General features: G+C 36.8%; 1 protein-coding gene across 17 annotated transcripts in view; it reads right to left on the reverse strand.

The window, feature by feature from the left end:
• ADGRL3 (adhesion G protein-coupled receptor L3) overlaps window positions 1-13,409 on the reverse strand; it is a gene marked incomplete at its 3' end in the record, with an annotated part of 394,935 nt that overhangs the window by 124,330 nt on the left and 257,196 nt on the right. The gene's annotated exons all lie outside the window — the stretch shown is intronic.

Here is a 13,409-nt window from a genome sequence, read left to right on the forward strand (position 1 = left end):
GGATGGAAGGATAGACTTTCTGTTTGTCTTAAAATAGGGGTTCCTAACTTTCTGCTATCCCACCTCCCTTTTGTATAATCTTACAGTATTCACTTCCCCTAAAATCTAAAAACCAAAATGAACGTAAATAAATAATGAAAATAATACAATGAAAATTTGGGAAAAGTGGATCTATTTTACCTATGAAACTAAAAGGCTCTTCAAAACTCCTCTGGACTCTACAAGGGAGGTACATCTCACAGTTTAGGAGATTCTGCCTTAACAGAATGTGGAATCTTTAGACATCATCAAAGTATTTCTCATACTGAAAGTATGGATCCTCAAAATGAATCCAAAAAGATCTTGACAAACTTGAACAATGGACCCTATCTAACAAAATGAATTTTAATGTGGAGAAAAGCAAAGTTTAAATATAGGCAGGAAAAATCAAAGATATAAGAACAGACTAGGTGAGACCTGGCTCAAAAACAGTAATTGTGAGAGGGACCTTGGGGTCCTAGTGAATGATCACTTGAATAGGAGCTAGCAAGTGTGCAGCAGCTGTCAAAAAAGTTAATACAATCCTGGGTTGTGTAAATAGAGGCATAGAATCAAAATCATGCAAAGTATTAGTACCACTTTATAAAACCCTAGTAAGACCACACCTGGAATACTCCAACCAATTTTGGTCATCATACTACAAAAAAGATGTTGAGACCATGGAAAAAGTTCAGAGCACAGAAACTAAGTGAACAAAGGCCTGGAGACTAAAACATATGAAGAACGGCTGCAGAACTTGGGTCTGGCTAGTCTAAAGAAAAGAAGAGATAGGGGTGACATGATAGCAGTATTCCAGTATTTGAGGGGCTGCCACCAAGAAGAGGGGGTCTAATTATTCTCCAAAGCTCCAGAGGGCAGGACAAGAAACAATGGTTGGAAACTGATCAAAGAGAGAAGCAACCTGGAATTAAGGAGAAACTTCCTAACAGTGAGGACAATTAACCAGTGGAACAGCTTGGGTGATGGGTACTCCATCACTGGAGGTTTTTAAGAAAAGACTAGACAGTCACTTGTCTGAAATGGTATAGACTAGACTAGACTAGACTAGACTAGACTAGACTAGACTAGAATAGAATAGAATAGAATAGAATAGAACTAGACTAGACTAGACTAGACTAGACTAGAATAGAATAGAATAGAATACACTAGACTAGACTAGAATGGACCTTTGAGCTCTTCTAGTCTAGGCCCCCGCTCAAGCAGGAGAACTTATACCATCTCAGCTTCTTCTGCTTGAGCAGGGGGCTGGACTAGAAGACCTCCAAGGTCCCTTCCAGCTCTATTCTATTCACAAAATATTCAAGAGAGCTCATGAAGTTCATTCCCAATAGCCATCTACTCTGTTCACCCAGAGTAGGAGAAAAGAGACAATGAGAGTAGAAAAAGCACCTCCAGATACAGCAAAAAGATCATTGTAAATATTCTACTCTCATAGAATAATCCAAAGCACATATTCCAGTAAAGAGAAGTTCCCTGAAGATGGGCTCTAGCATGAGTCCAAAAGCTTGGAAGAGTAAACGTCTGGTCCTGGTGACCGAGCCAGATTGGATCTTGCAACTGTAAATATTGTTTCTTCCTGGAGATGTCAGACAAATCTTTTTATTAACTCATGTCATTTTTATCCAACCCACTCAAAATATAATTAAGAATTCTGAGATGGGTAGGAAAGAGGGCTACTGTGGCAACTTAAGGATTGAGTTCAGTAGGTGTTGCTTGCAACAAAAAGGGACCTAATCCAATTTCCTAGGGGAACTTAGAGTTGAATAAGAATTAATTAGCTGACCTAGTCAGAATTATTTTCCATTACTCTTGCAAGTCATGCAATTTACACCAAGGGAGAGGATTTTTCAGAAAGCCCTGCCTTGTTTCAAAAGCAAACATGCAGTAGATTCTGTCTCTAAGGTTGAGCATTATGTACATAGTATATAGCTGATTTGCAGGCAAACAAGGTCTAATTTGAATCAGGAATTTATGAACTGGTTATGCTTAAACCTTCCTTAAAGTATTGACTGATTTTAGAATATAATTATCTGTAAGGAATAAAAAATATGGGCAATTTCAGAAGCTAAGGTTACTATTTAGGATCATCATTTCCAGAGGTATATAAAAGACGAGGAATGAGTTATATTTGACAGTTAGAAATTAGATCCAGAAATTTCATCCAAAAAGAAAGTCTGTTAAGTACTGAAAGACTTTATGAGAAGTGATTAAAAAAGGGCAAATTTTATTTACTGGATATACAAAAGAAGTGTGTTAAATTTCTGAAAGATTCTTGGGTAAAAAAAAGTGAATAGAAAACAAGCTCTGGAACTATATATGATAGGGTTAAAAATTAAACTGGTTAAAGTTCACAGAAGGAATACAGGGTTGGCTTATTTGATCAAGATTAAAACAGAAAATTAGTTATATCTCTTATATTAGTTCCCTTACTGGAGTTTTGCTGATAAAGAACAAATGATGACACTTTTGGCTTTTAGTTAGAAGCTGATTTTAAGGGATTATGAAAGTATATGTAATATTAAGGTATGGGGATAAGATATTAAAATTACTTTTACTTGCTAGCATGATGGGGGATTTTTTTTAATCTTTACAAAGCTTTTGCAGCCCTTACAAAGACAGAAAGGAATAAGGAGGAACCCTAAGACTGGTCCACCTTCACACTGTTTGGGAGAAAAGGGAGGGAGAGAGAAATTCTGTAAGACTTTCAAGTTTCTCTCATGATAGCCTATATCAGTAAATTTAAGTTTTAGTGTTTTTATAGTTCCTTAATTGGCCTATCTGGAAGTGCTGACAAGAGTAAACAGCATAGAACACTTATTTTATTGTAGCAAATAGTACATCATTAGATAATCAACTATCCCAAGTAAATTACGATCTGTGCAAGATATATTTGCATTGTCTTTGATTTTGATAATTGTTGCACTGATTACTATAAAGTTTTGATGTTTTAATATGGAAAAATGTCAAAAATATTTTAGATAGCATAATAATTAAATGTAATAATAGCATTCTAGGTTCCCATCAGCACAGTTGGATTTAAAAGGTTCACTGGGGGGGGGGGATATGTTTTTGATCATTTAGTGTTTTACTAGTGCGTTTAAAATAGTGTTACAAAATAGACTTCTGTAAGTGATTATCATGTATATTGTCTCTATCATTAAATAACTCATCACAATTAACATGATATGTAGGCACATGGCAGCCTTCAGTGTAAATGCCAGTAATGTTACTTATTTATTCATTCATTCCATTTTATAATTGCAATTTCTATGCCATCCATTTCCAAAGAGGCTCTGTTTTTTAATTTTTAATTAATTTTTTAAAAAATATATTATTATTGGCAATATTTTATTTGTATTATTTTGGTCAAATGATAAATTTCTTACCATCTGGAGTAAAAAAAAGTGAGCTAGCCAATACTGAGGTAATGTTTCTGATGTAAAATGATATTCCTCCCATGTTGGTACTTACCAAGACAGAACTGTCCAAGTCTTCAAATGGGGCAGCTGATGCCATTGTGGAGGTTCAATCAACACACAATTGATCCCTGATAGTAAGCTAAAGGAAAAGAACTTGGCCTATTGACTCATATCTCAGTAATAGTATGGAATAGATCTGACAATGATTTTGAATTAGCTTATATTTTGCAAACTGGGACAATGTAAAAGCATATTATATGGTAAATAATTGATGTGTTAGAGCAGTTAGTGTGGGTCTGGCTAGTTTATTTTTTATTGTAAATATATACGTCTAAAAAGACGTCACATGAAAGTATAATTTTATATCTATAGATATTAATCTTTCAGTGCAAGAATTAAGTATAAAAAGCATTTTCTATCTGAAGAAAATTTTTGAAAGTGGACACTGTATGAGCTGTTACAGTGACAGAAGAGACTTGATTATCTTATCTAGGAGGAAATGAGAAAAAACCCATCATATAAGTCAGTCCCTTTTTTGAAGTAATGGTATGTTGCATCTCCATTACTGGGGATCTCTTCTGTCTCCTACTTGCCTTACTTACTCTGTGCATGTTCATTTCCACTCCAAAGTCCTCTGATTACAGACCAGGGCAACTAAGCATATTGCTCTCTTTTGTTCCTCCCAGTACTGCTCTTATTGGCTTGCAGGAATAAATCAAGACACAATTTTGAATTTATGAATGGAGAGTCTCAGAATAAAGCTATGTGTCAACTGTACATTACTATTTTAGTTATTTTGACTGCCAAACTTTCGGTCCAAAATAAAAGAAGATTGTGGAAGTGGGATAGTGAAGTAAGGTGAGACTGAACACAGAAAAACATCTCAATGGCAGTAGCAGTGATTGCTGTGATGCCACAGAAAATCAGCAAAGGTTTTGGAGAAAGATTTTGTGATTCCAATAAAAGAAGGAGAGGAGGAGGAGGAGAAGAAGAAGAAGAAGAAGAAGAAGAAGAAGAAGAAGAAGAAGAAGAAGAAGAAGAAGAAGAAGAAGAAGAAGAAGAAGAAGAAGAGATAAATAAAAGAATTTTAGTTATGAGTTGAAAAGCATGGGCAAACTTAATTCTGCACTTGAACTTCCTTTAGATTTTTCTGTGAGCAAATTAACTGCAATAGAGGCAAAAGACCACAAGCTCAGTGGAACAGTCCTCTGTCCTAAACAATGAACAATATCACCCTAGGCTCTGCCTACTCTTAGCTGCCTTGTCATTTGCCTCAGAGAATTTTGGTGGGGTGTCAATGTCATATGGGGATAAATATAATGGGCATATAATCTAGTCCAGTGTTTTTCAAACTTGGCAAGATGTGTCCCAAAGGTGCTTTTCCAAGAATCTCCATTAGACACTTAAGATGTGTGGACTTAAACTCTCAGAATTGCCTCAGACATAAAATAGATGGAGTTTTTATTGCACTGTCACAACCACTATCTTGATTTTTTTTACATATTATGTGAACACCATCACTGCTGCTATGTCTGTGCAGAAATCCAGATTCAAGAGGCAATGTGTGCTTTAGAGAGCATGCAGACATGCACAGAGCACCTGACAATATTATTTTAAACAACAGATGTCTTCTCCCAGAACTGTATATTGGCTATGAAGGAAGCTTTGAGGGCTCAGGAAAGAGTGCAAAATTTCTTAGCAATCTTTTTCAGTGGCTTCACAAAGATATGAAAAAACATGGGGAACAAAATGTAAATTATAATAAAGCACAGAAATCATTGTTAATATTCTTATAATTAGCAGTTATTTAACCAAATGCTTGCCCACGGTTATGTGTCTGATAATAATAAAACAATATGGGAAAAGAAGACATAGGAGACAAAGATTAGATCTGGGAAATTCTTAAGCAAAAAGAATAAAATAAAAATCAGTCACTAGGAAGCTTGAAAACCAGTGGTGGGATTCAGCTGGTTTGCACCACTTCGGCAGAACTGGTAGCTAATTTTTTGTTGCCCAAGTCCAGAATGGACTTCTGGAAGCGGTGTCCACACAGAGAACCAGTTGTTCACATATTTGAATCCCACCACTGTTGAAAACCATGCGCTAATTATCAAAATTCCACATGATTTTGTCAAAACAATTTTGAAGTCCAGCCTTATCTCTTCTTTGGTAGACCATAGGAATGATGTTGACATATATTTTGACTTGAGGAAAGCATTTCACAGAATCCTCCTTGACATTCTGATTCAAAACATTGGCTGGATACTGTGATAGCAATTAGATGGATACAGTGATGGCTCTAACATTGTACTGAAGTCAGTCTGCTAATCAGTAGTTCACTGTCAAACTGTAGTTAATACTGAGTGACTATACCCTTAAATCCTGGGCCCTGCACTTTCCAGCATTTCATTATGTAAAATAATATGTTTAATCTAAATTGTTATATCATCATAACCATGATATAGAGGAAGTTATCAAATTTGTAGTTGTTTCAGAATTGAGGGGAATAACTACTACCTTAAAAGAGAGGAATTTAGAAGAAGGTGATGAAAATTTAAAAGGATGAAATTTAAAAAATGCAAAGTTATGCATTTAGGAAACAGAAATCAAATGTATTGATACAGTCTGAGTGATAACTCATTAAGTAAAAGTACTTGTGAAAAAGATCTTGGAATAGTAGTTGATTACTAACTGAATATGTGTCAGCAGTGTGATGTGGCTGCAAAAATGTTAAACTCTTTTTAGACTGCATCAAGAAAAGCATACTTTTTCTAATCTAATCACAGAAAGTAATTGTTTCACTTTTTTCTACTTTGCTCAGGCCTCATTGCAAGCACTCTGTCCAATTCTAAGAAAAATTCAAAGAAGCTGGGGCAGAAATCAAATTTATAAAAAGAAATTGCAAGAGCTGGGAATCGGTAGCTTTGAGAAAAAAGGTTCATGGGTGAGGAGGCTATATCAATACCATGCAGATATCTGAAAGATAATACAGAAGTTTGGATTTTTTAAAAAATATTCTAACTAGGAGTTTGACAGTAGAACCAATTAATCAATGAAGTTACAAATTTGTTTCAGGGATGTTTAATTTATATTCCTTTTATGAGCAGGGCATTGGGTACCATGGAATTGTTTGAAATTCTGCTTTTAAAATGACCTATTTAAGAAGTTGTATCCATTTTCAGCTCCTTATTAGCAGTTTCTACAATCCATCCTGTTAATCATGGCTATAGATTTATTAAAATTGGCTTTTTATAAATCTAACCTACCCACATGATTATGCAGAGCTAAAATTACAATATTAAACAGTAAAATTTGACTAAATTAATTACAATTGAGTCAACAATAGTTAAACCCCAAATACTTTCCTCTATCCCTTTGAAGGAAAAAAAATATCAAGAATGTCCTACAATGACTGTGTTTTGCAGCTCTTGTTTCCCAAGAGAAATTAGGGCAATTACTGAGTCTGCTACATCATGACTTCTCATCCAAGATACATCCTCAGTGCTGACTGAATGCTGGGGGTTATTATCTATGCCAGAAGTCACCAAACTTTCTCGGCTGGTGGACCGGAGGGAAAGGGAGGGGGAAGCATTTTATGTGCGCATGCATGCATGGAGCCATGAGTATGTTGTTGTTGTTGTTGTTAGCTGCGAAGTCGTGTCCGACCCATCGCGACCCTATGGACAACATTCCTCCAGGCCTTCCTGTCCTCTACCATCTTCTGGAGTCCATTTAAGCTCACGCCTACTGCTTCAGTGACTCCATCCAGCCACCTCATTCTCTGTCGTCCCCTTCTTCTATTGCCCTCGATCTTCCCCAGCATTAGGCTCTTCTCCAGGGAGTCCTTCCTTCTCATTAGGTGGCCAAAGTACTTGAGTTTTAGCTTCAGGATCTGGCCTTCTAAAGAGCAGTCAGGATTGATCTCCTCTAGGACTGACCGGTTTGATCGCCTTGCAGTCCAAGGGACTCGCAGGAGTCTTCTCCAGCACCACAGTTCAAAGGCCTCAATTCTTTGGCGCTCAGCCTTTCTTATGGTCCAACTTTCACTACCATACATTGCAACTGGAAAGACCATAGCCTTGACTATACGCACTTTTGTTGACAGGGTGATGTCTCTGCTTTTTAGTGTGCTGTCTAGATTTGCCATGGCTTTCCTCCCCAGGAGCAAGCGTCTTTTAATTTCTTGGCTACAGTCCCCATCTGCAGTGATCTTGGAGCCCAGGAAAATAAAATCTGTCACTACCTCCATTTCTTCCCCATCTATTTGCCAGGAATTGAGAGGGCCATATGCCATGATCTTGGTTTTCTTAATGTTAAGTTTCAACCCAAGTTTTGCACTCTCCTTCTTCACCCGCAACAAGAGGCTCTTTAGTTCTTCTTCACTTTCTGCCATTAGAGTGGTATCATCTGCGTATCTTAGGTTGTTGATATTTCTTCCGGCAATCTTAATTCCAACTTTTGATTCATCTAGCCCTGCCTTTCTCATGATGTGCTCTGCATATAAGTTAAATAGGCAGGGCGACAGTATACAGCCTTGCCGGACTCCTTTCCCAATTTTGAACCAATCAGTGGTTCCGTGTCCAGTTCTCACTGTTGCTTCTTGACCCGCATATAGGTTTCTCAAGAGACCAATAAGATGGTCTGGTACTCCCATCTCTTTAAGAACTTGCCACAGTTTGTTATGATCCACACAATCAAAGGCTTTAGCATAGTCAATGAAGCAGAAGTAGATGTTTTTCTGGAACTCCCTAGCTTTCTCCATGATCCAGCGTATGTTGGCAATTTGATCTCTAGTTCCTCTGCCTCTTCGAAATCCTGCCTGCACTTCTGGTAGTTCTCGATCCACATACTGCTGAAGTCTAGCTTGTAGGATTTTAAGCATGACTTTACTAGCATGAGAAATGAGTGCAATGGTGCGATAGTTTGAACATTCTTTGGCACTGCCTTTCTTAGGAATTGGAATGTAAACTGATCTTTTCCAATCCTGTGGCCACTGTTGAGTTTTCCAAATTTGCTGGCAAATTGAGTGTAGCACTCAATTGAGTATGTACGTGATGCAAATGGGGTGGGGCTAGTGCTTGCATGATACTTGCTAGCCCTGCTCCGTTCTTGCGCAGCACAACGCTGTCCATTTTTGTGCCCGCAGTATGGCATCATCGTCCCGTTTCCCCCCAAGCGGCAGTGGCGTCCCATTTTCCCTCCTTAGGTGTGGCAGTCCATTTTCGTGCCCCACGGCGCTAGAAGTGGGTGTGTGTGCACGCATATGTGCATGCACTGGCCGGCCTGTCCCATGGCCCAGTGGCCAGCAGCCCATGGCCCACTACCGGGCTGCAGCCCACAGGTTGGGGACTTCTGATCTATGCCCTCAGGGTTATCTGAATCAGAGTGCAAATGGTTGTGAAATCTTCTTGGAACTGCTGAAAGGACTGTATTGTAAACAGGGCATAGGTGGCATCGTATTCCTCCCCCTCTGTTGAGAGAGGGCTGTTCAATTTTAACATAGATGGCCTCTTTTACCATGACTGACCTTCAAAGTGCTAACAAGCAGATGACTGCAAGTAATATAAATAAAAAATAATATTTAAAAAATAATAATATATTATATATATATATATATATATATATATATATATATATATATATATATATATATATATATATATATATATATATATATATATATATGTATATATATATAAATCTTTCGATTCCCCAGCATTCAGTCAGAACTGAGGATGCTTCTTGGATGAGAAGTGAAATGTCTTCAAGAAAAAACAACAACAAAGAAAAGGCTAGTTGCCTTTTGAAAAAAGCACCTTTGGGACAACCATCACCTGGACAACCATGACCTGATCTCCGTAGACTCTTTGAGAAGTCTACTTGATGAATCTAGGCACCTGCTTTTTCATATGCCTTCTGGGAAACAGCACACAGTCAAAACCAGCAGATCTGGCCAGCATATATTATTACTAGTTTTTATTCCTCATAATAGCAAGTCACCAACTCTTACAACACTTTTTGTTCTCTTGAAGGTACACTCTGAATACATTCTGTTCATTTCTAGCCACCCATTCTGCATAGTTTCCTATGCTTTGTCTAGGGAACCAGAGCTTTTTCCTCTTTGAGGATCTAAAAGTTATTCCTGAATTCCAATTGCACAGAGCTGATTTGATATAATCACACTTTGTCTTTTTTAAAGAGCTGAAATATGGCCACTGACTGTTCCAAGTTCTCTTTACTTGGTCCACAAAGCATGGCTATAACTTTGTACTTGCTGCAAATATACAGCAAGTTCTTTTTTAGACTGCAGAGTTGTGTGTACTTATCTTAACTTCTTAAGACAGTATCAGTAGAAAAGCTTTTATTTCTTTTTGTGTCATTTGTTTCATTCTCAGATTCTCAAGAATATTTCATTGGAAATGTATCTCTGTGAATAATATTGAACACAGTTTCTCTCCCTGATTAGTCTAGCTGAAGAAAAAGTAATACAGAAACTTTATTCTGTACAATAAATTATTAAATCTTCTAAGTAGAGATGTATCCCTATCTACTATAGCATGGGTGTCAAACTCGCTGCGTCATGTAATGTGTCGCAACGTATCACAACTCTTTTTGCATTGCTGGAGTTGGGTGGGTGCGGCCTCCATATGATACAACCGGCCCACGGGCTGGCAGTTTGACACCCCTGTACTATAAAGAGCAATCTGAAGAAACGTGCATTCAATTTTTTTAAATCACAGTAGACCTACCAGGTGTGCCAGCATTTATCAACTAAACTAATAAGCAAAGAAGAACTTTGCTTTAGATTAACCAATGTGATCTAATATCCAACCTTCTCACAATTTTCAGTTAATTACTTCAGATATTGAATGTAACATATAATGTGACAAATTGCAATAAAAGCAGTGGTGGTGTTGGTATTCCTATTTTCAAAGTTTAAACCAATTACCTTTATAGACTTAATCGAGTAATGCTTTCTGGGAAAAGTAAGTTATGTAAATTATATATATATATAACTTTGAATTTCAATGCAAAAAGGTATTTTGGACTATGCAGCACTTCTCTCCAACTCTTTCAACCAAATAAGTTGTTTTCCATTATCAGCTGTGGAGGGTAGAAATGTGATGCTGGGAAAAGACACAGCTGCTTTAATGGATTACAGACAATTGCTGGCAAGACAAGGCAAGACAAAGCAAGACAAAAAACAATGAATGGAAACTAACCAAGGAAAAAAGCAACCTGGAACTAGCAAGAAATTTCCTAACGGTTAGAGCAATCAACCAATGAAATAGCTTGTCTTCATAAGTTGTGGGTACTCCAACCCTGCAGGTTTTCAAAAACAGACTAGACAACCATTTGTCTGAAATGGAATAAGGTTTCCTGCTTGAGCAAAGGGTCTCTTCCAACTCTATTATTCTATATTCTAATTGCTACATTTGCAACCATTGTGTTCTTAAGCTCCTTTTTGATTCTTTTGGCAGCAAGGCATTGCATCACGCTATCAATTTTTCTTGGTACAAATGAGCTTCATTGGATAACAGACAGAAATGGATGTAATTTATCTCACACTGCACATATTTTTATATTTCAGCTTTTTAACCAAATCTTACAGTTTTATTTGGAAAAAAAGATTTTTCTGCCTCTGATAATTATGGCTGGCATTTTGTTGTACTTTTAATCTATACATTGGTTTTTATAAGTAGTGATCACTATGAGACTATTTTCCAGGAGGGGATTACAAACTAAGTATTCTAATTGCAGTAGTGTTATTTTATAATCACTAGAAATTGGAGGGTGTTTACAGTAATTATTAACCATGATGACCCATGATTATGGATCAGCAGCAATACCAAGAGGATGGCTCTTGACCTTCAAGTAATATGATAGGACAACCAGCATGCAGTCTGCCACGACAAGCTCTCATTTCCATTTCGCTTCTCCAGCATATGAGAAACCAGATCACCTTTCCAGGAGAAGAGGGTCATCATCTTGCTCCCCAAATCTTGTAAGATCTCTCTGTCAGTGATTGTATGTGATATAGGGATAAGAAATAAATTTGTCTATGATTTGTTCATATGCATCTACATACCTACATATCTCCTTAGAAAACTATACTTATTAAGTTTATTCTTGTCATTAAGAGTATTACTAAACCTATTTTTTAATTCTGGAAATCTTAGGAATGCTGGAAAGGGAAGTAGATTAGATACAGTAGATAGAATTTTTCCCCACACAAGCACCAAGGAAGATAGCACACAAAAAAAGTTACTGAATCAAACTAAGAGATTATTAACCAGTTTATGGGCCACAGACTCGTGGAGGTCTTGAAGAGTATTATGGATCAACTGTCCTCTTGAAGTTCTCTTCAAACACTTCTCTTCACCTTCCCCCAACACACACACACACACAGAGACACAAACACAAACACACAGACACAGACACAGACACACACACACACACACACACACACACACAATGAAGACACAGGACAGAGGTTTGTGTATGCTCACTGACAAGAATGATGGATTGGTCCTTTTCTGTTGCTTTCAAAAGAGAAATCCAATTTCTCTTTTGAGCAATTTCTCTTCAAAAAGCAAATGCAGACCATCAATTGCTTTTTCTATCTATTTCACCATTTTAAACACTTTTTTCCCCAAAACAGCTTCAGTATGTGCGTTCTTCTTTCTTTCAACAGTAATCACTTGACATTTATATGTCCAAATAATCACTGTAAGAGGGGGAAAAAGATAGAAGTAGTAGCTGTTGTGCTGCTGAAAGAAGTCACCGGGTCTTTAAGAATGTACAGACGCATGCATTCTTGTATGTGTGTGTGTTTGTGTGCATGGGCAAAAAATAATTTGCAAGAGCATTTGACAATAAGATAGTGGTCTACATGAGGAGAAGGAAGAAATGACCACTTTACAGGATTAAGAGTAGCTAAAGGTCTGAAATACCCGTTCCTTGCTTTTCCTTCTAAATGTAATTTTGGAAAGTATTTGTATGCGTCAGAGGAAAGATGCTGCAAAGGTGGTAAATCTCCTCACAAAAGGTATTATTTTTGGTGATAATCTCTGACCTTCTTTCTAATACAGTTTGTGTAATATCTTTCTAAATATTAGTTTTAATAATAATATTTTTAAATAATGGGCCAACTTTTCTCTAATATTGGAAAAAAAATCTGTTTGCCAATTTTGTTTAATCCAAGATGCTGTTATTGAAAGTATTCATTTTTAAAGCTGTGCTCATGATTCGTTTCTGTTTTGGTTTATTTAAACATGAACATCCAAGGCCCTTGTAATCAGTCCAGCAGAGAAGCAAAAACAGCCATTCAATATATTACACTACAGAAAAGTGGGGCAGATATTACGCTTGCTAGCATTGAATCAAGAAAAAAAATCCACCCATGCATTCAAAATATTGCAAGCAATACAAAATAAATCAACAACATAAAATTATTTCCTGCTTCTGCATTCATTGCTTCAACATTCAGTTCAAATTATATTGTTACCCTAAATGGCACCCATATAACTGCCAAACTCTATATGATCACATGGCCAAAGTCTCGCAAGATTTCTGAATTCTTACACAAAATGTTGAGAAAGACATTGCTAAAATGTCAGCAAACTCATCAGGTTTATGATATTTTTGCTATTTTATTTTTACTATTTTGACACCTATGTCCATCATTTGAAAATATTACTGGCCTTACCATGAAGAAAAAACTCCAATGTGCTTGCTATGCCTGAATATGATTTATCTGTCCTTCGCCCCAAAGCAAGACATTCACATGAAGAATTGAATAATAAAATATGGACACTAACAGGATGGTTTAAGTCCACAGTAAATTGGCTGCAGTTATTTTAGTTATTTCGATGTCTTTTTACTTAGTTCTCCCTGACACCCTTAATTTCAGTCAGGACATAAGTACAGTGTCAGGACACAAGTATCTTA

The sequence above is a fragment of the Vipera ursinii genome, assembly GCF_947247035.1.
Source record: "Vipera ursinii genome assembly, chromosome: 2".
In the NCBI taxonomy this organism is placed as follows: Eukaryota; Metazoa; Chordata; class Lepidosauria; order Squamata; family Viperidae; genus Vipera; species Vipera ursinii.